Source organism: Hyperolius riggenbachi, chromosome 1, assembly GCF_040937935.1.
Source record: "Hyperolius riggenbachi isolate aHypRig1 chromosome 1, aHypRig1.pri, whole genome shotgun sequence".
In the NCBI taxonomy this organism is placed as follows: domain Eukaryota; kingdom Metazoa; phylum Chordata; class Amphibia; order Anura; family Hyperoliidae; genus Hyperolius; species Hyperolius riggenbachi.
In genome coordinates this window covers 317,152,278-317,177,551 of record NC_090646.1, presented here as the reverse complement: position 1 = coordinate 317,177,551, position 25,274 = coordinate 317,152,278, and the positions used below count along the sequence as shown (strand labels likewise).

The 25,274-nt window shown below is 44.5% G+C and overlaps 1 protein-coding gene across 1 annotated transcript in view; it reads right to left on the bottom strand.

Moving 5' to 3' along the window:
* Nucleotides 1-25,274, bottom strand: part of LOC137514739 (hepatoma-derived growth factor-related protein 2-like) — a 659,630-nt gene that overhangs the window by 411,585 nt on the left and 222,771 nt on the right. The gene's annotated exons all lie outside the window — the stretch shown is intronic.

The following is a 25,274-nucleotide window of genomic DNA, read 5'->3' as shown; positions in this document are numbered from 1 at the left end:
TGTACTGTGGTGAATTGTCGTGATACGCTTTGTAAAGGGTATTTGTTAATAAATTAACAACTGGAAAAAATGAATTAATACCACAATCAATAATAGCTTCTTTTATTATTGTCCTCTCTTTTAATCATGCCACTGGCGATATATTTACCTATAGAGTTACGGCTTCACTTATATGTTGTTGGTTTATTACATATCAAATAGGGACTTTTTGTCTTTTAGGTTTTCTTTTACATTTATTTCATATATATATATATATATATATATATATATATATATATATATATATATATATATATATATATATATATATATATACATATATACACACACACACATATATATATATATATTACAATATTTATGCATTTATCATACTGCCACCAAAAAGAAAACCAATGATCAGAATACGGTTATATATATGTCCACTGTATAAACACTAGGTGGCAGCAGAACACCGCACTCGCCAATCAATATGCTAAAACTAATCATGTATTGCAGCCCTGTCCAACTGGCGGCCCGCGGGCCGCATCCGGCCCGCCAGGCCTCCTGTTGCGGCCCGCTCCTCTCCCCGAGATGCAGGCATGGCGTGCGCTATGGGCGCCATGCCTGCTCTCTCTTGTGTGGCCTCTCCTGTGTCCCCGCTGCCTCACAGCTCAGCTCAGACCTCACAGATCGCGGCGACAGGAGGCAGACAGAGCGCGCTGCGCGCGCATAACACCCGCACGAAGTACGTCACATGCGGAAGGGAAATCAATCACTTCCGCATGTGACGTTCTGCCGCGCGGGTGTTTATGCGCGCGCTCTACTTGTTTCAGTCGCCGCGATCTGTGAGGTCTGATCTGTGAGGTCTGAGCTGTGAGGCAGCGGGGCACAGGAGCGAGGTAATGGACGCAGACTGGGGGGGGGCACCTGTCACTTACTGGGGGCACCTGTCACTATCTAACTGGGGGTGGGGGGCACCTGTCACTCTAACTGGGAGGAACCTGTCACTATAACTGGGGGGGCACCTGTCACTATAACTGGGGGGGCACCTGTCACTATAACTGGGGGGGCACCTGTCACTATAACTGGGGGGCACCTGTCACTCTAACTGGGGGGCACCTGTCACTCTAACTGGGAGGAACCTGTCACTATAACTGGGGGGGGGGGGGGGCACCTGTCACTATAACTGGGGGGACCTGTCACTATAACTGGGGGGAACCTGACACTCTAACTGGGGGGAACCTGTCACTCTAACTGGGGGGGCACCTGTCACTATAACTGGGGGGGCACCTGTTACTCTAACTGGGGGGGGGCACCTGTCACTCTAACTGGGGGGAACCTGTCACTATAACTGGGGGGGGGGGCACCTGTCACTCTAACTGGGGGAACCTGTCACTCTAACTGGGGGGGGGGCACCTGTCACTCTAACTGGGGGGGGGGGCACCTGTCACTAACTGGGGGGGCACCTGTCACTATCTAACTGGGGGGGCACCTGTCACTATCTAACTGGGGGGACACCTGTCACTATCTAACTGGGGGGACACCTGTCACTATCTAGCTGGGGGGACACCTGTCACTATCTAACTGGGGGGACACCTGTCACTATCTAACTGGGGGGACACCTGTTACTACCTCATCCGGCCACACCACAGCATCACCGCCAGCCCGGCCACAGCAGCACCGCAAGGCCTTTTCAGCCCACACATCATCACCAATCTGGCCGAAAACACTATTGCCAGGCACAGCAGCCAGTAGAGGAGAATACAGAAGCCAGGTAAGAGGTGTCTACCATATTAAAGGGGCATTCTGCCTATTTCTGTGAAATGCTCTCTATTTATGTGCCTCATGACTGCTGAATTTGTCTTGTTGGGGTCTCATTTGTTAGGGGCATCACGATTGCTGAATTTGCCTTGTTGGGGGCCTCAAGATTGCTGATTTTGTCTTGTTGGGAGCCTCATGATTTGTTGGGGGCCTCATGATTGCTGAATTTGTCTTGTTGGGGGCCTCATGATTGCTGAATGTGCCTTGTTGGGGGCCTCATGATTGCTGAATTTGTCTTGTTGGGGGCCCTTAATGATTGCTGAATTTGTCTTGTTGAGGGTCACATGATTGCGAACTGCGAGACTATGGAAAAGCTGAATCATCATCATGAGACAAAAGCATTAAACCTTTTTTAGCTTTTTAAAACGGAAAATAAAACTGGGAGGTTCTAAAAAAAAAAATACATTTTTCAGGAGTAAGATGGATGAAATTGTTTATCTTCAGAGTTTATTTTCAACTTGGATTTTCCATAATGTTCATGTATGAGTTAAAAAATTTAGTTTAAATTGCTGTTGCCACTTTGTGATAGATAAGTGACTTTTGGGTTGCAGTTTGGACACTCGGCCTCTAAAAGGTATACCACCACTAATCTATTGCTAAGTTCATGTAAATTTGCCTCCACCCGTGGCCACACCCGCATTCTGGTCCATGGCCACACTCATTTTTCGGCGCGGCGCCGAGGGTTCCGCTCAACGGAACCCTCGTGTTTTCTGAACTTCGCCATTATTTTAAATTGAATTTTTTGAAAAGTGCTGCCAGTCCAATCTAACTGTCCTTTAATCGCATTTTTTTCCGGGGGGGGGGGGGGGGGGGGGGGGGGGGGGGGTCTGTGGCTCCAGCAAGACCCTTCGGCCCTCCACCATGGGGTCTGAAAAAAAAATGGCCCTCCATGCCCATGAAGTTGGACAGCACTGATGTATTGTATCTACATAAACAGAAAATAATTGTTCTTTCTTCAATTTTTATATATATATATATATATATATATATATGTATATATATATATATATATATATAAAACTTTGATCTATTTGTGTAAGCATTTTTTATAATACTTTTGATCTTAGTCATCTTATATCTATCTATTTATTGCAAATCGTTTTATCTTATTTTTATGCTGAGTAGGTGCTGGCTTGCGGAGCGGGCAGAGTCGGGATTCGAACCCGGGTCTCCTGTGTCGGAGGAAAAGCCCTTGACCATTACACTATCCAGCCACATCCAGGCGCACTGCACATAGGTTATTATAGCAGTGCGACGTTATCGTCGCACCGCTCACAAACCCTCACAGCTCCATTCCCCCACTCCCTATTGGACAACAGACACGCCCCCCCCATAGTCCTATAGGTAAAGATGCTGCCTTTCATATAACCCCCTTACATAACCATTTCCCCACTCCCCCTTAGTCCCCACAGCCCTATAGGTGTAGACCAGGCATGGGCAAACTTGGCCATCCAGATGTTAAAGAACTACAAGTCCCACAATGCATTGCAGGAGTCTGACATCCAGTCATGACTCATAAAGGCAAATGCATTTTGGGACTTGTAGTTCTTTAACCTCCTTAGCGGTAACCCCGTGCTGGACACGAGGTAAGCCGCCGCGGAGGATTCCTCAGGCCCTGCTGGGCCGATTTGCATAATTTTTTTTTCAAACATGCAGCTAGCACTTTGCTAGCTGCGTGTTTGTTGCGATCGCCGCCGCCCGCCAATGCGCCGCTACCCGCCGCAATACAGGCCCCCCCCCCGCATACCCCTTGCGCAGCCTGGCCAATCGCCGCCAGGCTGCGCTACGGGGTGGATCAGGATTCCCTGTGACATCACGACGTCGATGACGTCACTTCGTTCGCCGTCATGGCGATGGGGGAAGCCCTCAAGGAAATCCCGTTCAGAACAGGATTTCCTTATGGGCAAGTAGCGCCGGCGGCGATCGGTAAATACGGGGGGACGCCGCAGGGAGGGGGGAAGCATGTAGCTAGCGCTAGGCTAGCTACATGCTAAAAAAAAAAAAAAAAAAAAAAAAAAGGTGAAAAAAACCCTCCCGCGGCCGCGCAGCGGCACTTATCATATCGCCAGGGAGGTTAACATCTGGAGGGCCAAGTTTGCCCATGCCTGGTGTAGACTATTGTCCCTCAACTAGCCCCCGCCTCCACACACCTCAGGATTGGTCACTCACCCACCAATTTAATTATATAAGGAGCTGCAAACCTCCACAGCAGTACAGAGACGCCTAACATGACCTTAAGACTGCACTGGTAAATCAAAAATTCTGCCATTTTTTCAGGACCTTCCTTATATCACTTTATTGTAAGTTTTTCATCCCCCCCCCCCCGTTTCCACACCCTTTGGTTGACACTACTACATACATTACTATCGTTCCACCAATATACACTGTTTTTCCTCATCAATTCCCATCCACCACTACCAAGTCCACCGACCATATCCAGCACCCTAGCAGGCTTTTCCCAGCCTGGCAACCCGTTCTCCCCCCCACCCCCCCCAGGTATATTTTTTATGACCCCCCCTTTTGTTATGCCCCCTTACCAATTACTTTAATAACAAACACTCAAACATGTTGTTCATTAGTCTGAGGACACTGTATTTGTCTCTGTCTTTCAGTATGTACTTCTGTTCATTATTGCCTAAAGAAGTGGGAATATACCCGAGAAAACGCGTTGGACTGTATGTTGGAGCATATAAATAAATTTGTTTGTACTAAAACCGACAGTCTCATGTCTGCTTTGAGGAGATGAGTCCACCGCCTCCCGAGGAATTTTAACGTTTTTAGACATATCAAGATAAGGTTCTCCTCACTCCTATGTGTGTGAAATAACTCACCAAATTGAATTTCAAATATCTAAATGGTGGTGTGTGTGTGTGTGTGTGTGTGTGTGTGTGTGTGTGTGTGTGTGTGTGTGTGTGTGTGTGTGGGGGGGGGTTTAAAATAACCACAGCTCATTGTCAAAGTAAGTGGAGAATGATGATAAACCAGTCTAGGAAGGAATGTTGAGTCAGTAATGAATGCTAATAGATCTCGGACACAAAAATAAGTAGTCTAGCCGAGATATGGTTGGTAAGAAGCTGAGGAGCAAGTGCAGAGGATACCAGTCTTGTTGAGATGTCTCCATGTATCTAATTGATTCATGTTCTCCATCAAGAGGGAAAAAATAGTCACTGCACTAGCCTGGGGAGGATGTCTGTCTAGAGAAGGATTACATACATTGGCAGGATTACAGACATTGACCCAATTGAGAACTGCAAGAGGTGTTGCTTATGAGAAGGCACACGCCTTCAGAGTATTGTGGATAATGGCCCTGAAAGGCATGTCTTACCCAGTGTTTTTTGAGCGATAGGATTTTGCTTTCTTGTAGTGCAACAACTGCAGGCTTGTGATCTGCAATATATTTTAGGACAGTTTGTCGCGTAAATCTATCATTAATTTTACGTACATTCCAAATGAGATATTTAAGTTGTAGGGCCAACCATTCCATGTGTTATAAATGGTACTAAGTAGCTTTTGTACATTGGATTCTTGGGATGTATTGGTTTGCTAAACATTCATGCCTGTCTTGTGCGTATTTATCGTATATATACCTATGATCGCTATAAAGTAAATCACCCCAACAAACCCACCCTTGACTGCTCCAACTGTGAGGAGCTTGATTCACTTCCCTACCTCAGGTTATTTCCTGTTAACCTCCTTGGCGGTTTGGACGAGCTCAGCTCATCCATGTACGCCAAGGATGATTGCTTTTTACTTACTTTTTTTTTCAGAACATGTAGCTAGCACTTTGCTAGCTACATGTTCTGTCCGATCGCCGCCACTATCCGCAAATCCGCCGCTAAAGGGGCTGCCCCCCCCCCCCCCGAAACGCCTAGCGCAGCCTGGCGAATTACCGCCAGGCTGCGGAATGGGAAGGATTGGAGCTCCCCATGACCTCATCACCGTGGCGAAGGAGAAGCGACGATAGAAAATCACACTTCTTGCGGAATCGCGGACGCGCAAGTATGCCCGGCGGGGATTGGGAGGGTGGATGCGGACACGAACAGCGTGGTGTACTGCTGTAGCTAGCAATCCGCTAGCTACAGCACGCTAAAAAAATATTTATACAAAATGGTTAATGCATACTTATGTACGCATTACCCAGAACGCCAGGGAGGTTAAAAACCAGAGCAATTTTAACACATTACGCTCCTCCCATTCATTCGCCAATAACTTTATCGCCACTTATGACACCGAAATGATCTATACATTTTTTTTTCACCCCAAATTAGGCTTTCTTTGTGTGGTACTTTTTGCTAAGAATTATTTTATTTTAAATATATATCAATAATATAAGGCTAGATCAATTAAGACCATAAGATAAAAGTGAGCAATTTATATGTACACCGGTGAGCTCACACTGATATACTATTATCATTAGTGCACATACAGGTCCTTCTCAAAAAATTTGCATATTGTGATAAAGTTCATTATTTTCTGTAATGTACTAATAAACATTAGGACTTTCATATATTTTAGATTCATTACACACAACTGAAGTAGTTCAAGACTTTTATTGTTTTAATATTGATGATTTTGGCATACAGCTCATGAAAACCCCAAATTCCTATCTCAAAAAATTAACATATTTCATCCGACCAATTAAAGAAAAGTGTTTTTAAGTCAACCTTCAAATTATTATGTTCAGTTATGCACTCAATACTTGGTCGGGAATCCTTTTGCAGAAATGACTGCTTCAATGCGGCGTGGCATGGAGGCAATCAGCATGTGGCACTGCTCAGGTGTTATGGAGGCCCAGGATGCGTGGCACGTGGGACACCCTCCACGTGCAGAGGAGGCCTAACCGCAGCAGCTCCCCCAGTCACCATGGGAACGGCCACGCCACCATCGCGTCAATGGAGGGCCTGATGCTGCCCCATCGCAGCCACAGAGGAGGTGATGCTGCCCCCCTCCCAGTGGAGCTGGCTGCTGCATCTGGGCATCAGTGTCCTGCCACCACCAAAGGTAAACCCCCCTCGCCTGTCCACCACTGCTGCCCAGCCGGGGTGGCCCCCGGCCCCACGTCCACCACTGCAGCCCAGCAAAGGTGCCCCCGTGTGCCCCCTGGCCCCACACTGTGTCTGCACCCTCATTAAATCAGCGCTACTCCTTGGGCAACCTGGTCCAAATGAACTCTGCTGTCCGCCGCCATCATGATGCCCCTCAGCTTTCTCTCTACTTCCGTGGACAATCGGTAGCACCTGTCTTGTTGGGAGCGTGTCGCTGTGTAGCGTCCAGTGCCGAAAATGGCAGCGCTCATATCAGCTCTCAGGCTGCTCCTCCAGTCCCACGCTTTCCTGTTCCTGCTATCAGTGTATGCTTTGCTATGCTTGTATTATGTTAACTGTACGTGTATGCTGTAATGCTCTCGGTTTTGCTTTTTATTGTTTATATATATGTACCATGCTTAACTGTATGCGATGCTGGACTCTGCTTAATTGTACGCACAAGCTGTAATGTTGTCCTATGTATGTATGTCCTATGTCTATGTATGTACCATGCTTAACTGTATGCTATTTATTGTTTCTTCATCAACGACCCTGTATGCGCCATAACCAATTCCGGGTACAATTCACTGTTGTACTTGGCGATAATAAATTCTGATTCTGATTTTGGCATACAGCTCATGAAAACCCAAAATTCCTATCTCAAAAAATTAGCATATTTCATCCGACCAATAAAAGAAAAGTGTTTTTAAAACATAAAATGTCAACCTTCAAATAATTATGTTCAGTTAAGCACTCAATACTTGGTCGGGAACCCTTTTGCAGAAATTACTGCTTCAATGCGGCATGGCATGGAGGCAATCAGCCTGTGGCACTGCTCAGGTGTTATGGAGGCCCAGGATGCTTCGATAGCGGCCTTAAGCTCATCCAGAGTGTTGGGTCTTGCGTCTCAACTTTCTCTTCACAATATCCCACAGATTCTCTATGGGGTTCAGGTCAGGAGAGTTGGCAGGCCAATTGAGCACAGTAATACCATGGTCAGTAAACCACAGTAATACCATGGTCAGTAAACCACAGTAATACCATGGTCAGTAAACCATTTACCAGTGGTTTTGGCACTATGAGCAAGTGCCAGGTCGTGCTGAAAAATGAAATCATCTCCATAAAGCTTTTCAGCAGATGGAAGCATGAAGTAGTCCAAAATCTCCTGATAGCTAGCTGCATTGACCCTGCCCTTGATAAAACACAGTGGACCAACACCAGCAGCTGACATGGCACCCCAGACCATTACTGACTGTGGGTACTTAACACTGGACTTCAGGCATTTTGGCATTTCCCTCTCCCCAGTCTTCCTCCAGACTCTTCGCACACTCACATGCAAATGTTCAAACAAATGCATTCACAGATTTACTCATCCAGGCACAACTGTTATCCCTACAGCTAAATTAAAAGCCAGGGTTTTAGTTCACAGAAGAATGCATTCTTATGCTTAGTCACCTATACTGCGTAGAAGTACCCAGGTAAACATAGGTGTCCTAACTCTGGCCCTGTAACATGCATAGTGCAGACATGCAAACACATTCATTGCATCAAACCTATCAATGGATTAGGAGCACACATCCTAACTTCCTCTCCTGGGAAAGATAGTGCATCTTACCAATCGCACAAGGGAGCTAACGTTATGTGTCCATGTGCACCATGCGCATACACCAGCATAAGCTGTCTGCATGCTGACAAACATACAGGGGAAGGGGGGAGGGGGTGCACATGGACACATAACGTTAGCTCCCTTGTGCGATTGGTAAGATGCACTATCTTTCCCAGGTGAGGAAGTTAGGATGTGTGCTCCTAATCCATTGATAGGTTTGATGCAATGAATGTGTTTGCATGTCTGCACTATGCATGTTACAGGGCCAGAGTTAGGACACCTATGTTTACCTGGGTACTTCTACGCAGTATAGGTGACTAAGCATAAGAATGCATTCTTCTGTGAACTAAAACCCTGGCTTTTAATTTAGCTGTAGGGATAACAGTTGTGCCTGGATGAGTAAATCTGTGAATGCATTTGTTTGAACATTTGCATGTGAGTGTGCGAAGGGTTAATTGACTTTTGCTGTTTTTAGCCACACCCCCTTCAGCACCTCCCTTTCCCTAATAATTTATTGAATGTCCTAACTAGAGGCGATGTGCCTGGATATATGTATGTTTATTCCTCCAGACTCTGGCACCTTGATTTCCAAATGACATGCAAAAGTTGCTTTCATCCGAAAAAAGTACTTTGGACCACTGAGCAACAGTCCAGTGCTGCTTCTCTGTAGCCCAGGTAAGGCGCTTCTGCCGCTGTTTCTGGTTCAAAAGTGGCTTGACCTGGGGAATGCGGCACCTGTAGTCCATTTCCTGCACACGCCTGTACACGGTGGCTCTGGATGTTTCTACTCCAGCCTCAGTCCACTGCTTCCGCAGGTCCCCCAAGGTCTGGAATCGTTCCTTCTCCACAATCTTCCTCTGGGTCCGGTCACCTCTTCTCATTGTGCAGCATTTTCTGCCACACTTTTTCCTTCCCACAGACTTCCCACTGAGGTGCCTTGATACAGCACTCTGGGAACAGCCTATTCGTTCAGAAAGTCCCAGCTGCTTACCGGTAGCCGTGTTTCGGCGAGTCCTCCAGGATGGCTGCTGCTGAGACATTGCTTGTCCCCTCCCCAAACGGAAACACCTGTAAGAGTAATCAATTTAAAAGAACCCGCCCTTATATAAGGACTCCTCCTCCCTCACCAACTCAGTTATTAAGAGTACATCACCTTTAACATAAATCAAACTTAGCAACTATATTACAATAGGGATGGGAACTCGGCAGCCATCCTGGAGGACTCGCCGAAACACGGCTACCGGTAAGCAGCTGGGACTTTCTCCCATCGTCCTCCAGGGTGGCTGCTGCTGAGACCAGCGAGAAATTTTCCTTAGGGAGGGATGATGGCTTGTAATACTTTCTTCCAAAAAACTCTGATCCTGGCTTAACAGTAGTTCAACTCTGTAGTGTTTCACAAAAGTTGTGTGTGACAACCAGGTAGCTGCTTTACATATCTGTTCCAGGCTTGCTCACGACCTCTCTGCCCAAGAGGCTGCCAAGGATAGAGTAGAATGTGTCGTAATTCTAGTATGGAATACTTCCTGCGATTCCCTGTAAGCCCAACCTATTAGCTCCCTAACCCATCTAGCTATAGTGTTTTTTTTTTTTGTTTGTTTTTTTTTCATGCCTGCAATCCTTTTGAGGCTCCCATATATGATACAAATAAATAGCTAGATCTTCTCCACTGAGCTGTCCTTTCTAAATAAACTATGATAGCTCTCTCACATTAATCTGTTTCACTGCTCCTCTAACATCCTGCGGCTTGGGAGAAGAAGACGGTAAAACAATCTCCTGTGAACGACGAAAAGCTGAAGATATCTTTGGAAGATTGGCTAGGTCAGGACTGAACACAATTCTGAATGAATAACCATATACAAAGGTCGTTACCGGATAATGCTTGAATATCCCCAATTCTTCTAGCTGATGTTATTGCTACCTTTAATGTTAGATTCTTTAAAGGGGTCTGAGCAATAGGTTCAACTTTATCAGGAGTCAAGAAATTTAGAACTAAAGATAAATCCCAAGGAGGAATTAATTTTCCTGGCATTGTTTGGAATTTCGCTACTGAAAATAAGACTTTTTAACGACAAATCTTCTTGGACAATTGTGTATGAAGAAAAACCGATAAGGCCGATACGTGAACTCTTAGGGCGCTTACCTTAAGCCCCATATCAATTCCACTCTGTAAAAATTCCCAAAATAATCTTATGGTCATCCGTCTGTATATTATTCCTTTTCTTCCAGGAAGAATATGCGTTCCAAATTTTTGCATATTTCCTCGTTGTGGAAATCTTTCTGCAGTTAACTAAAGTAGATGCCACCTCTCTAGAAAACCAGTCTTACCAGGATTCTTTCCTCAATACCCAGGCTATCAATTTTAACACCAGGAGATTTGGATGAACATTTGACCCCTGAACTAAAAGGTCTTGTCTTTTCCAGATGCCATGGGCCTTTCAGGACTAGAGACAACAGATAGGGAACCATGTCCTTCTCGGTCACCAGGGACCTATTAATATCATTGTTGCCCTTCAACCTCCATCTTTCTCAGGACCTTGGGAATGAAGTTGAATGGTGGAAATGCGTAGTGGAGACCGCTCAGCCAGTCCACTGATAACTCATCCAATCTGTTCCCTGACACCGATGGGTGGAGAGAGCAGAAATCCTCCACCTTCGTATCAAAAGCAGAAAACAGATCTGAACCCAACGCAAAGGCAAACAGATCTGAAACACATGAAAAAACATATCAGACAAACGCCAAAGCAAAACAGATCTGAAAAATGCAAAACAGATCTGAGACCAACGCATAAGCGAAACAGATCTGAGACCAACGCCTAAGCAAAACAGATCTGAGACCAACGCATAAGCAAAACAGATCTGAGAACAACGCATAAGCGAAACAGATCTGAGACCCACGCATAAGCAAAACAGATCTGAGACCAATACAGATGCTAAACAGGTCTAGAACCAAAGCAAATGCAAAACAGATCTGAAACAAATTCAAAAGCAAAACAGATCTAGAACAAATGAAAAATGGATCCAAAGCTAAACAGATCTGACACCAATGCAAAAGCAAAACAGATCTGAACCAATTCAAATGCCAAACAGATCTGAACCAATGCAAATGCATAACAGATCTGAACCAATGCAAATGCATAACAGATCTGAACCAATGCAAATGCATAACAGATCTGAACCAATGCAAATGCAAAACAGATCTGAACCAATGCAAATGCAAAACAGATCTGAACCAATGCAAATGCAAAACAGATCTGAACCAATGCAAATGCAAAACAGATCTGAACCAATGCAAATGCAAAACAGATCTGAACCAATGCAAATGCAAACCAGATCTGACACCAATGCAAATGCAAACCAGCTCTGACACCAATGCAAAAGCAAAACCGATCTGACACCAATGCAAAAGCAAAAACAGGTCTGACCCCAATGCAAATGCAAAACCGATCTGAACCAATGCAAAACAGATCTGAACCAATGCAAATGCAAAACAGATCTGAACCAAACGCCAAAGCAAAACAGATCTGAAACAAATGCCAAACAAACAGATGATCTGAGACCAATGCATAAGCAAAACAGATCTGAGATCAATACAAATGTTACATTAAACAGGTCTAAAACCAAAGCAAGTGCAAACAGATTTGAAAAAAAAAAACAAAGCAAAATAGATCTAGAACAAATGAAAAATAGATCCAAAGCTAAACAGATCTGACACCAATGCAAATGCAAAACAGATCTGACACCAATGCAAATGCAAAACAGATCTGACACCAATGCAAATGCAAAACAGATCTGACACCAATGCAAATGCAAAACAGATCTGAACCAATGCAAATGCAAAACAGATCTGAACCAATGCAAATGCAAAACAGATCTGAACCAATGCAAATGCAAAACAGATCTGAACCAATGCAAATGCAAAACAGATCTGAACCAATGCAAATGCAAAACAGATCTGAAAAAAGGAACTCCTTGAAACTACCCAGAGATTCACTTCCTGAAAAGTTCTATTTCTCATTTACATAGATTGTCAATCACCATCGCTCCAGTTCAGGCTTGACCAATCTTACTAAAACCCTGGGGAAACATACTGCCGCAATGGCAACAATTCACCTTCACTCCTGCTTTGCACCCACTGCTACATTGTATGGGCACAGAGGATATGGGAAAGTATAAACCATACAAGGGAAAAGCACTAACAATCAATCATGTAAGTGCATATTCCTGCAAACAATCATCAGTCTCTACAGCTAGCATAGGTTTACTGCAAGCCTGACAATCAAAATGGGAAAACAATCATTCCCTGAAACTGCTCAGGGATTCCCCATTACCCCGAAAGTTTCCATTAGCTGTTTACGTAAATTGTCAATCACTACCTTTACCACAGATTTAGTGCAGGCTTGACAAATCCTCGTTATAATGCTGGAGAAGCCCAATGTTGCAGTAGCAACATTTGTAAGATATTAGTTTCTCCAAACCCTATTCGATACCTCCTCTGCTTTGCATGCACTTTTAGCTTGCTAGGTTATAGAGGGAAAGGGAAAAGGTAAAACACAGGGGAAATCACACTGCAATCTCAACCATATGAGTGTATATTCCTGCAAAAAAAAATGCACCATCAGTGCACTCACCTTTGCTGCTGGAACAGGCTGGGATGCCTATTGTCTGTGATCCCATCTTTCCAGCATAGTGGAGAACATGAGGAGCAGTTCCATTTCTTATCATGTAATCTAATGTTACACTTTTGGCATCTCAATCTCTCAGGCCGTTGCTGTGCAAGTTTTGCAAAACCGTGAAAGAAGAGTCACTGCTCAGAAAAAACATTTTGCTAGAGGTATTTATAGGTAGCAATTGTTTTTTCATATATGTACCTGTGCCAATTCCCCCGAGAGAGAAAGTCTCGGTTGGGCATCAGAGGCTGCTGTTGCGGAGGACTGCTTCTGCTCCATGGCAGCGTCGCTGGCGTCCCACGTGTAGAGAGCGTGGAATCCGCGCTTCTCTTGGCTTTTGAAGACACCGCCCCACTTCCTGTCCTCATTGGCCAAACAGCGGCTAACAGAAGTGACACCTGTGGGACCAGGAGATCCTATGTCATAACTTCTGACATCTCTAGCTGCTCTGTAACACATGGACGCAGCAAGAAGGGCGGTAATGGCGGCGATCCTTTTGGACAACCTGCAGCCAGGTAACATTCCGCCCCCACCGCACACAGGTTAAAACTGGGGCATCCTACTCACAGTTTCCACCGCCATCCAGGAAAAACCCTGCCTAACAACATAGGCGCCCCAGGCCAACCTATGCCTTAAAACAACAAATGTCTACAGGTGTATCCTCAGGTGATGGGAAACAAACAAAAACTGAGTTGGTGAGGGAGGAGGAGTCCTTATATAAGGGCGGGTTCTTTTAAATTGATTACTCTTACAGGTGTTTCCGTTTGGGGAGGGGACAAGCAATGTCTCAGCAGCAGCCATCCTGGAGGACGATGGGAGAAATTTCTTTGTGCCTTACTTGCTTGAGGGTGTCAATGATGGCCTTCTGGACAGCAGTCAGGTCGCCAGTCTTACCCATGATTGCGGTTTTGAGTAATGAACCAGGCTGGAAGTTTTTAAAAGCCTCAGGAATCTTTTGCAGGTGTTTAGAGTTAATTAGTTGATTCAGATGATTAGGTTAATAGCTCATTTAGAGAACCTTTTCATGATATGCTATTTTTTTTGAGATCGGAATTTTGGGTTTTCATGAGCTGTATGCCAAAATCATCAATATTAAAACAATAAAAGGCTTGAACTACTTCAGTTGTGTGTAATGAATCTAAAATATATGAAAGTCCTAATGTTTATCAGTACATTACAGAAAATAATGAACTTTATCACAATATGCTAATTTTTTGAGAAGGACCTGTATACATCACAATATAGTCTTATCACTCACACCCTCAAAATATACTACACACACATTCAAATTATACTACATGTTCTATTTTGCACCCATGTTACGGTTTAAAATGCTTTGAAAAGGGATGTTCCTCCCAAACCTTCAAAATGTTGTTCAAATGCTCTCCTAATCTTCTCTTTGTGCGTGCCAGATGCCTCTTACCACAAGGGCACACAATTTTACTTGCAAAGGGCTCCACAGTGCATGATTAATAATCTTATGAGAGACTATAGCCTTATCGGAACGTATGGCAATATATTCACACGCTAAGGAGGGAGTCTTTAATCCGAGGGAATCAGGTGGCTTCTGAATGTGTGCAGAGGGTGTGAGTGATACGGCTATATTGCAGGGCTGTGGAGTAGGAGCAATTTTTGGGTACCTGGAGTCGGAGTCAGGAAAAAATGCACTGACTCCGAATCCTAATGAATTGAAACTGTAATTAAAATAGAAAATATGATAAAATGTTCTATTTTTCAGATAATAGTCATCATAAATTATATATACAGTAATAACGCTGCTTAATCCAAAAAAAATTGTTACTTGTGCTGCTTCAATAAAGCAGTCCCCATATTTTTTAAAGTCAGATACACATAACTGATTGTGACTGTATACATGATGTATACACTGGAATCTCATATATACTAAATAACATCTATGCTCATCCCCTACTCCTCCAGTCCCTTCAGTCCATGGGCATTCACGATCTCGCCCTGTCCTGGCTTTCATCCTACCTCTCCAACCGCTCTTTCACGCCTTCAATGAGTCCTCGTCCACCCCCAACCACCTCTCGGTGGGAGTCCCCCAAGGTTCGGTCCTTGGCCGCCTACTGTGCACGCTATACACATCCTCCATTGGCAAGGTTATCTCCTCCATGGGTTTTAACTATCATCTGTATGCAGATGATATCCAGATCTACCTCCACACCCCTGACATATCCACCACTACCATGGACAAGGTCTCCTCCTGACTATCAGCCATCTCCTCCTGGATGTCCGCTAGGTTCCTGAAACTAAATCTAGACAAAACGGAATTTATGATCTTCCCACCCCGGCCATCCATGAACCTCTCACATGTGCATGTCACTGTTAACCACACTACCATTCGCCCTACCTCTCAAGCCCGCTGTCTGGGTGTCGCACTGGACTCCGCACTCTCCTTCACTCCCCACATCCAAAACCTCACAAAGTCCTGCAACTTCCACCTTCGTAACATCTGTAAGATTCGCCCTTTCCTGACCTCTGCCACCACCAAAATCCTCATCCATGCCCTCATAATTTCCCGCCTTGACTCCTGCAATGCCCTTCTGTCTGGTCTCCCTATGACTCGAACAGCCCCACTGCAGTCCATCATGAATGCGGCAGTCAGAATTATCCACTGCTCCCATCGCTCCACCATGCCAGATCCCCTCCTAGAATCCCTCCACTGGCTTCCTATCCAGTCCAGAATCAGATTCAAGATACTGTGTCTGACCTACAAATCTGTCCACAAAACCTGCCCAACCTACATTTCCGATCTTACTCAGAGGTACACACCTAGCCGCTTACTCCGCTCTTCCAATGAACTTCGCCTAACCGCCCCCCGCATCACCCAGTCCCATGCACGCCTCAAGGACTTCTCAAGAGCTGCTCCAACACTATGGAACTCCCTACCTCCACCCATTAGGGCAGCCCCCTCCTTCAACATCTTCAAGAAAGCCCTCAAAACTCACCTTTTTACTCTGGCCTACTACCCCTCACAAGTGCTCTAAACCCACAGCTGAACTTTGGTCCCCTACCTTTCGTGTCCTTACCTCTCCCTCTAGATTGTAAGCCTTTGGGCAGGGTCCTCCTCCTTTTGTGTCCTACTTGATCATTCACCTCCATTACTGTGAACCCATGCTATGCATCTCAGTGAACCCAACTTGCCTAATCTCCATGCTCTCCTCCAGTGACTAAGCATTACCTTGTACTCATACTGTGGTCTTTCTTGTATTCATGTATTGTCATTTTGCTGTATGTCACCCCTAAATATTGTCTGTAACCTAAACTAATGCCCAGCGCTGCGTAATATGTTGGCGCTTTATAAATACAATAAATAAAATAAATAAATAAATATGCTGTAAGAATAAAGCCTGATGTGTAGCTGTGTCACTAATAGAGATGGTCAATGAGATGGAAATTATTATGCGTTGATGCTGGTTTATGCAAATGTATGCACTCCCTTTGCTCATGAAATTAAATAATTTGATATGTTAAAAATTGGTTTGGTGACACCTGAGACTGATGAAAATAAGTTTTATACATACCCGGGGCTTCCTCTAGGTCCCTTCAGGCTAATTAGTCCCTCGCTGGCCTCCTCCACCACCTGGATCTTCTGCTATGAGTCCCGGTAATTCAGCCAGTCAGTGCAGTCCGGCCGTGTGCCGCTACCATAACCAGGAGCATTCTGCACCTGCGCAATAGTGCTACGCAGGTGTAGTACGCTCCTGGCGGCGGAGTGTGTGCATGCGCACTACGCCCAACTGGCTCAAGTACCATAGCAGAAGATCCAGGTGGTGGAGGAGGACAGCGAGGGACTGATTAGCCTGAATGGGGCTGGAGGAAGCCCCAGGTATGTATAAAACTTTAATTGAATCTGTCTCAGGCTTACTTTGTTACACATATGCACTCCCCACAGAGTTGCAGGGAATCCACTGAGAATGTTGTGCACATTGAACACAGAGGTGTTTATCACCCATAAACCTGGTTCAGATTGTACATGAAGAATGTGTAATAGAGGAAGAATAGCCTAAGTCCCCTGCAGAGTACCTGCACACCACTAAGTACCCACTGTAAGATCCTCGGGGTACTCATGACCACCATTTGGTGGATACTCTCTGTCAGTCTGTATGCTACATGTACCTGCAGGGGTATTGTAGTTTTATACTAGGTAGAAGTGTGTGCAAGTGTTACAGGCATACAGCCTGACCTATAGTCATTGATCAGACAAGCATGACACCCACAGTGAGATTGCCTAGGACCTTGATCCATGTTCAGATTGTGCATGAAGAATGTGCAATAGAGGAAGAATACCCTCATTCCCCTGCAGAGTACCTGCACATCACTCTTACATGTACCCCCAGTTACATTGCCTAGGGCCTGATAGATAATAATAATAGTAATAATAATAATAATGGCAGTATTTGTATAGCGCCTTTCTCCTGTCGGACTCAAAGCGCTTGCGAGGCAGCCACTAGAGCGCACTCAGTAGGCAGTAGCAGTGTTAAGGAGACTTGCCCAAGAAACTCCTTACTGAAATAGGTGCTGGCTTACTGAACAGGCAGAGCCGAGATTTTAACCCAGGTCTCCTGTGTCAGAGGCAGAGCCCTTAACTATTACACTATCCAGCCACTGTTCTTTGTTCCAGTCTGTACTTACTACAAGTACTCTTACCAGGGACTAGTTTTAGTCTATGACAAAGTATTAGATGCTCGTCAGCCAATCAGGATGCACTATCATACACCCTTTACCTGCCATACCACATCTAGCAGCAATTAGCATTCAGGTGGGAGGCTTCAGTTGGATGCCATCGCAAGATTGCGTCGCTAGCAGGACCGCCCCGTGCAGGCATCCCTCCCACAGGGGTCCGTTTTCTTTCAGCTCTAGGACATGGCGGACAGGTGAGCGGTTAGGGAGGGACCCCTGTGGGAGGGATGCCTGCACGGGGCGGTCCTGCTAGCGACGCAATCTTGCGATGGCGTCCAACTGGAGCCTCCCACCTGAATGCTAATTGCTGCTAGATGTGGTATGGCAGGTAAAGGGTGTATGATAGTGCATCCTGATTGGCTGACGAGCACCTGCTGACCACTTAAATGTAGCTGGATGCATGTACTGCTGTGTTCTATTGCTTGTGTGTGGTGAATTTAGCATTCAGTATGGAGGCAGTGTGGTGGGTTTTCTGGATGTGAGAGGTCCAGAGCCTGGGTGTGAGAGGCCCAGGCCCACCTGCACTTCCCTCCAGGTATCGCATGTTGGCCTTGGGGCCCCGGCCAGTGAGAGAGGTCCGGGGCCCCTGGACATAGTGCGCACCAATCGTGTGTTTTTAAAAGTATTAGAGGCAGAAGATCAGCCCGCCTAGCCAGGTAACTAGTATTGGTTAAAAGGGAATAAATATGGAAGCCTCCATATCTCTCCTCACTCCAGTTGTATTTTAAAATTCCTAAGCATTGGCAGTTAAGAGATGCATTTCATGTTACATACTTTCAATCAACAAAATTGTAATATGCAAATTAGAGGAGTCGGAGGAATCCTAACCTGAGGAGTCGGTGGATTTTTGTACCGACTCCACAGCCCTGCTATATATGTGTACTAATGATAATAGTATATCAGTGTAAGCTCACCAGTGTACATATAAATTGCTCTCTTATTGTATGGTCTTAATTGACCTAGCCTTATATTATTGATACTGTCAAAGTTTTTTTTTTTTTTTTTCATCATTACCATTAAGGCATTTTTTATCCACTATATATGCTTTTCCTATTTGGAGTGATGAGAATAAATATCAAATTGAGTGAAGATTACTACTAGCGCCAACCTCTTAATTTGATTTATCTGTTTGTGTGGAGGGGGATAAGGGGACATCCTGGATCCTGAGGGACTGACAGCTGGGGGAGGATTTGATTACTGTGGCTTTAATTGATATAGAGAGTGTAATTAACTATAGCCCTGCTTAACAGAGGGCTTTATAGAAGGAGCAGCGCCCTTCAATGTATGATTTTGACTTCTCTTGAAAAAACAACCCTTTTTGAAGTATGGCAGCAGCACAAATGCCTAATATTTGGGATTTTAGGAATGAACGATAAAATAAAATTCATTCTTTTTTTTTTTTTTAAACAATAAATATGAAGAAAGTCAGGGACTCTATTGGTGGGGGGAGGGGGGGGGGTGCAGTTTATAATATGAGAGATTTGGAAAAATCACTCAGTAAAGAAACAAAAAGTAAATGGGAAGTGGCAACTTCAATACATATTTTGGGACATTTTACCTGTAGGTTTGACTATGACTAAACAACTGGCGGAAGATCTAGCGACACCAGAGGTTCATGAAGAATGGGAAAAGATGTTCCATGACTTCTCCCTCCAGGTGGTATCATTTATTAGAGATATGAGAAAAAAAATCAATGTTGGAAACTCTATGAATAGCGAAGATCAATGAGAAAGGAAGTAGAGCCATTTAATAATATTCCTGAATATCATAACCTGCAAAGAAATGTACAAAGAAGACTAGAAAATCTGGAGTTGGATATAATAGAAAAAAAGTAGAAGAAGTTTCTGAGAGACTCTATACCTCTCTACATTCACGGATTCCAACCCCCGGAATCCGAGGGTGAGGAATGCAGGTGGAGTGTCTATGACGGATCATTGGAAACTGTGGATATAACAGGTATCTGTGACAACCCACATGGGATGGTAGGATTGGAACGAGGAAGATGGCCTGAGGAAGATTGTGAGATAAGTTGTGATGAAGAAACCTCACTTACTAGTGAGGAAGAGTTGGAGGAGGACAATAGAGATCAACAAGGAGATGGGGTGTTTTATGGGAGAGGTATGATGCATGATGCTAGAACAGGGGAAGAGCTGGTAGTGAGAACCAAAAATAAACATCTTATCAGGGTGCAGACAAATATTAACACAGTTTAAAACAATCCAACACACGCTATGATAACCTCCAGATTTGTTCAAAATTCAAATCAGGCTCAATAAAACAGGTTAAACCACATAAAAACTCCACAAAAAGACCACATAGATCCCACACTGGATTCACTATTCCACTCATTCATACATTCACACGACTGGCTTGAAGGGCCCTTCAATTACTATATCAGCCTTCTTGTATAAAAATTAAATATATAAAACAAGAGTGATTTTGTGTTGTTTCCAAAACAGTTATTAGGATAGCCTATTGATTTTCTTTGAAAAACAGCAGCACCAATGTCACTTGTAACAGTACTGTTCCTTAATCTCAGCGTTACTGTTTAATCCACTCTACTCAATCCACCAAGGATATTTCTAACTCACGTGTCCATGTAGTTGCATATTCCAGCGATGGAGTTCCTTCAGATGGAGTCAGGCTTTCATCTGTTAGCTGCCCCGTAAGTGCATGGCACACTGGGTGCGTCTGCTCCTGGCAAAAAACTCCAAGCTCTTCCTAATGCCGGCGTCTTCGTGCAGCCTGCGTCACTTCCGTTTACCAGACACAACAAGTCGCTCGCTGCACTTCCGCCCGGCCAGGCTTGCTCAGAGGCTCTAGTTGGTGACATCACCCGATGTAGGAACTTTGGAACGGTGTTCTCGGGCGGCCGCTGCACGCTTCCACGGCCAGCCCAGCTCCTAAGCCTAAATAGCAAATTGCCACTTAGAGAAACAAAACCTCAACGCGTTTTAAGCCAATTAAAGGGGAACTTCAGCCTAAACAAACATACTGTCATTAAGTTACATTAGTTATGTTAATTATAATAGATAGGTAATATAAGCTCTTACCCACCCTGTTTTAAAAGAACAGGCAAATGTTTGTGATTCATGGGGGTTGCCATCTTTGTCATGGGGGCAGCCATCTTTTTGGTTGAAAGGAGGTAACAAGGAGCATGAGACACAGTTCCAACTGTCCTGTGTCCTGATTACCCCTCCCAGCTGCACACGCTAGGCTTCAAATGTCAAATCCAAAATGTAAAAAAAAAAAAAAATTGCACCAAAACAGCAGTACGAGAACAACATCAGAAATCCCATCATGCTTTGCACAGCATCAGAGGAAAAAAGCCCGGGCAGTTTTCTTCTATGCAGCTAAAAATGAGGCTTGTATAAGAGAAACAAAGTTCTGATGCTGTGAAACTGTTAAAGAAACACCAGGCCTTTTCTGTGCTGCTGAGTCGATTTTTAGTCCGGAGGTTCACTTTAACGTTGGCCTTCATCAGGAGGGTTTTAGAAGTATGGAGCAGCTCACCACCTTTGCTCAATATGTACTCTTACTCGGTCCGCCCCTCCAATCACAGTTAGAGTTCAAAGTTCATAGTTCAGAAGATATGGTCACACCCTCTTTCACAATTATATTTCATATTTCAACCTCCAAATAATGTCCCTTATACCTGGAGGGATCCAACAAATATTTATAGGCATATATTCCATATAAAATCACCAGTTGATAAAACACTAAAAAGAAACACACCGCTCATACAAATTAACATACACACAAATTAAAAAAGGGGGCACATAAAACAGTCAATTATTTTGAGTCAGGAGACCTTCCAGTATCCCAATATCTCAATGGAACGTGTGTGCATGCGGCCTGCACCACCCGAACTCGGATGGTGGCCGCTCGCGCATACCACACCCCTCTAACATGCACCCATGCATGGACTCATGATCACAACTCCTCCAGTCCCCATACAGATACCACCAAGGGCCGTATACATGGCCCTTCGTCTTTGTTCTAATTGAAGAACGCAAAAAGTTCCATTTTACTGTTTGGTCCCTTTGGAATGAGTGTGTCCAGTTGAAAGATCCACCTGGACTCAGTCTGTGACATTTTTTTGAATAATATCCCCCCCCCCCCTTCTTATTGCGTTCCAGAACTTCTAAACCAAAAAAATATAGTGCCTCTCAGACTCCCCCCCCCCCCATGTTTCTCTTTATAATGTTGGGATAGGGGATGCCCCTCATCCTTTTTACTGATATGATTAAAATGTTCACCTACTGTAATACTGCAATGTTTTATTCCGGGGTTCCTCATGTGATATCTGGAAAGTTTTGCAGGTACTTACAAGATCTTCATCTTCACTTGATTCCTCCATCTCACCTTCTTCACTCACTGTTTCAAATCCCTGTATTGTGGAGCACCCCACTCCCCCCTCATCTCCTCCTAACTCCCCTAGTTCCTCTCCAATCTCATCAATAGTTTCCAATGTGCCATACATAGTTCCAGCCTGGGACTCCCCCCATACTTATAATATAAGATTAAGGATAGTATTACATGCACCACTACTGGTGTAATCTACTGTATCCAGTGCCCCTGCCGCAAGAGATATATTGGGAGGACAAAAAGATCACTGCAGTCACGAGTAGGTGAACATTTTAATCATATCAGTAAAAAGAATGAGGGGCATCCCCCATCCCAACATTATAAAAAGAAACATGGGGGGAGACTGAGAGGCACTATATTTTTTGGTTTAGAAGTTGTGGAACACAAGAAGAGGTGGGGGGACTAAACAGTAAAATTGAACTTTTTGCGTTCTTCAATTAGAACAAAGACGAAGGGCCATGTATACGGCCCTTGGTGGTATCTGTATGGGGACTGGAGAAGTTGTGATCATGAGCCCATGCATGGGTGCATGTAAGGGGGGTGTAGTATGCGCGAGCGGCCACCATCCGAGTTCGGGTGGTGCAGCCGCATGCACACATAGGTTCCATTGAGATATTGGGATACTGGAAGGTCTCCTGACTCAAAATAATTGACAGTTTTATGTGCCCCCTTTTTTAATTTGCGTGTATGTTAATCTGTATGAGCGGTGTGTTTCTTTTTAGTGTTTTATCAACTGGCGATTTTATATGAAATATATGCCTATAAATATTTATTGGATCCCTCCAGGTATAAGGGACATTATTTGGAGGTTGAAATATGAAATATAATTGTGAAATAGGGTGTGACCATATCTTCTGAACTATGAACTTTGAACTCTACTCTAACTGTGATTGGAGGGGCGAACCGAGTAAGAGTACATATTGAGCAAAGGTGGTGAGCTGCTCCATACTTCTAAAACCCTCCTGATGAAGGCCAACGTTAATTGGCTGAAACGCGTTGAGGTTTTGTTTCTCTAAGTCACAATTTGCTATCTAGGCTTAGGAGCTGGGCTGGCCGTGGAAGCGCGCAGCGGCCGCCCCGAGAACACCGATCCAAAGTTCCTACATCGGGTGACATCACCAACTAGAGCCTCCGAGCAAGCCTGGCCGGACGGAAGTGCAGCAAGCGACTTGTTGTGTCTGGTAAACGGAAGTGACGCAGGCTGCACGAAGACGCCGGCATTAGGAAGAGCTTGGAATTTTTTGCCAGGAGCAGACGCACCCAGTGTGTCATACACTTACGGGGCAGCTAACAGATGAAAGCCTGACTCCATCTGAAGGAAGTCCATTGCTGGAATATGCAACTACATGGACACGTGAGTTAGAAATATCCTTGGTGGATTGAGTAAAGTGGATTAAACAGTAACAATGAGATTAAGGAACAGTACTGTTACAAGTGACATTGGTGCTGCTGTTTTTCAAAGAAAATCAATAGGATATCCTAATAACTGTTTTGGAAACACAAAATCGCTCTTTTTTTATATATTTAATTTTTATACAAGAAGGCAGATACAGTAATTGAAGGGCCCTTCAAGCCAGTTGTGTGAATGTATGAATGAGTGGAATAGTGAATCCGGTGTGGGATCTATGAGGTCTTTTTTGTGGAGTTTTTATGGGGTTTAACCTGTTTTATTGAGCCTGATTTGAATTTTGAATAAAATCTGGAGGTTATCATAGCGCGTATTGGATTGTTTTAAACTATTTTTAATACTCTAAGGGTACAAGGAATTCCCTTTTCAAACACGCATCTGACTAATTAGCTATCCCCCCCCCCCCCCCTGCGCTTGGTTTTAGTTTTTTTTTTAATATTAACACAGGCAAATGGACTGTAGTGAGGAAGAAGGAAAAAGACACTACAGGAAGGGAAAAGAAAGATGACGTATAGAGATAAAAATAAAAATAAATATAACAACAAGAAGAAGGAAATGACCAGGAATGACAAACACCTGCACAAAAGAACTAAGAAGGGGAGGTATTGATAATATAACCTCAACCCATAATGGTTTCTCAGCCCTGGCACATTATGAGAATGGAAAAGAACATAGAAAACCAAAATATGGGGAAAGTAATGAACACCCAGAAAATGGTGGTGGATCTGGAGGCAGAAAACTTTAGATTATTTGTTAGCCAAGGGTTTGGCAAATGGGTGGGGGACCAATCAGAAGAAGAGGCTGTAGGAGGGGAGGGGGTTACAGAAAAAGGTAAAACAAGAAGGTATTACAGATGTTGAGAGTATGATGAAAATAGACAAGGAACGAGGTATATTTAATACATAGCAATATGCGTCTGTTTGAAAAGGGCGCCTGGAAAAAAGGGCGACTGGTGTAGCCCATTTATTCCAAATTCGGCTACAAAAAGGGCACCTGGTGTAGCCCATATATGCCAGATTCGGCTACAAAGGGCGTCTGGTGTAGCTGAAAAAGCTAGTTTTAGTTTATAAAAAGGATGCCGTTATAGGCAAAATTTGTTGGGCTATAAAAGGGCTCTAGATTTAGCTGAGAAAAGTGATTACTATGATCTAACTTCTCCCTACTCTCACACAGAAGCCTACCCTGATGGTGCCTAACCCCTCCCTGCTGGTGCCTAACCCTAAGACAGTCCCTGGTGATTACTATTACTTAACTTCTCCCTACTCTCACACATAACCCCCCACCTAACCCCCCCTGGTGGTGCCTAACCCTAAGACCCCCTGGTGGTGCCTAAACCTAAGACTCCCCTGGTGGTGCCTAACCCCCTAGTGGTGTCTAGCTCTAAGAGGCCCCCCCCCCCCCCCCACACACACACTTGTGATGCCTTTTGTAGACGAAAACCTTGTAACCAAATAAAAAATATGGGCTAAAAAGGGGCGCCCTACTGTAGCCGAAAACCTTGCAGCCAAAAGCAATATGGGCTACAAAGGGGCGCCCTACTGTAGCCGAAAACCTTGTAGCCGAATAAAAATTATGGGGTACAAAGGGGCGCCCTAATGTAGCCGAAAGAAATATGGGCGACAAAGGGGTGCCCTTTTGTAGCCGAAAACCTTGTAGCCGAATAAAAATTATGGGCTACAAAGGGGTGCCCTACT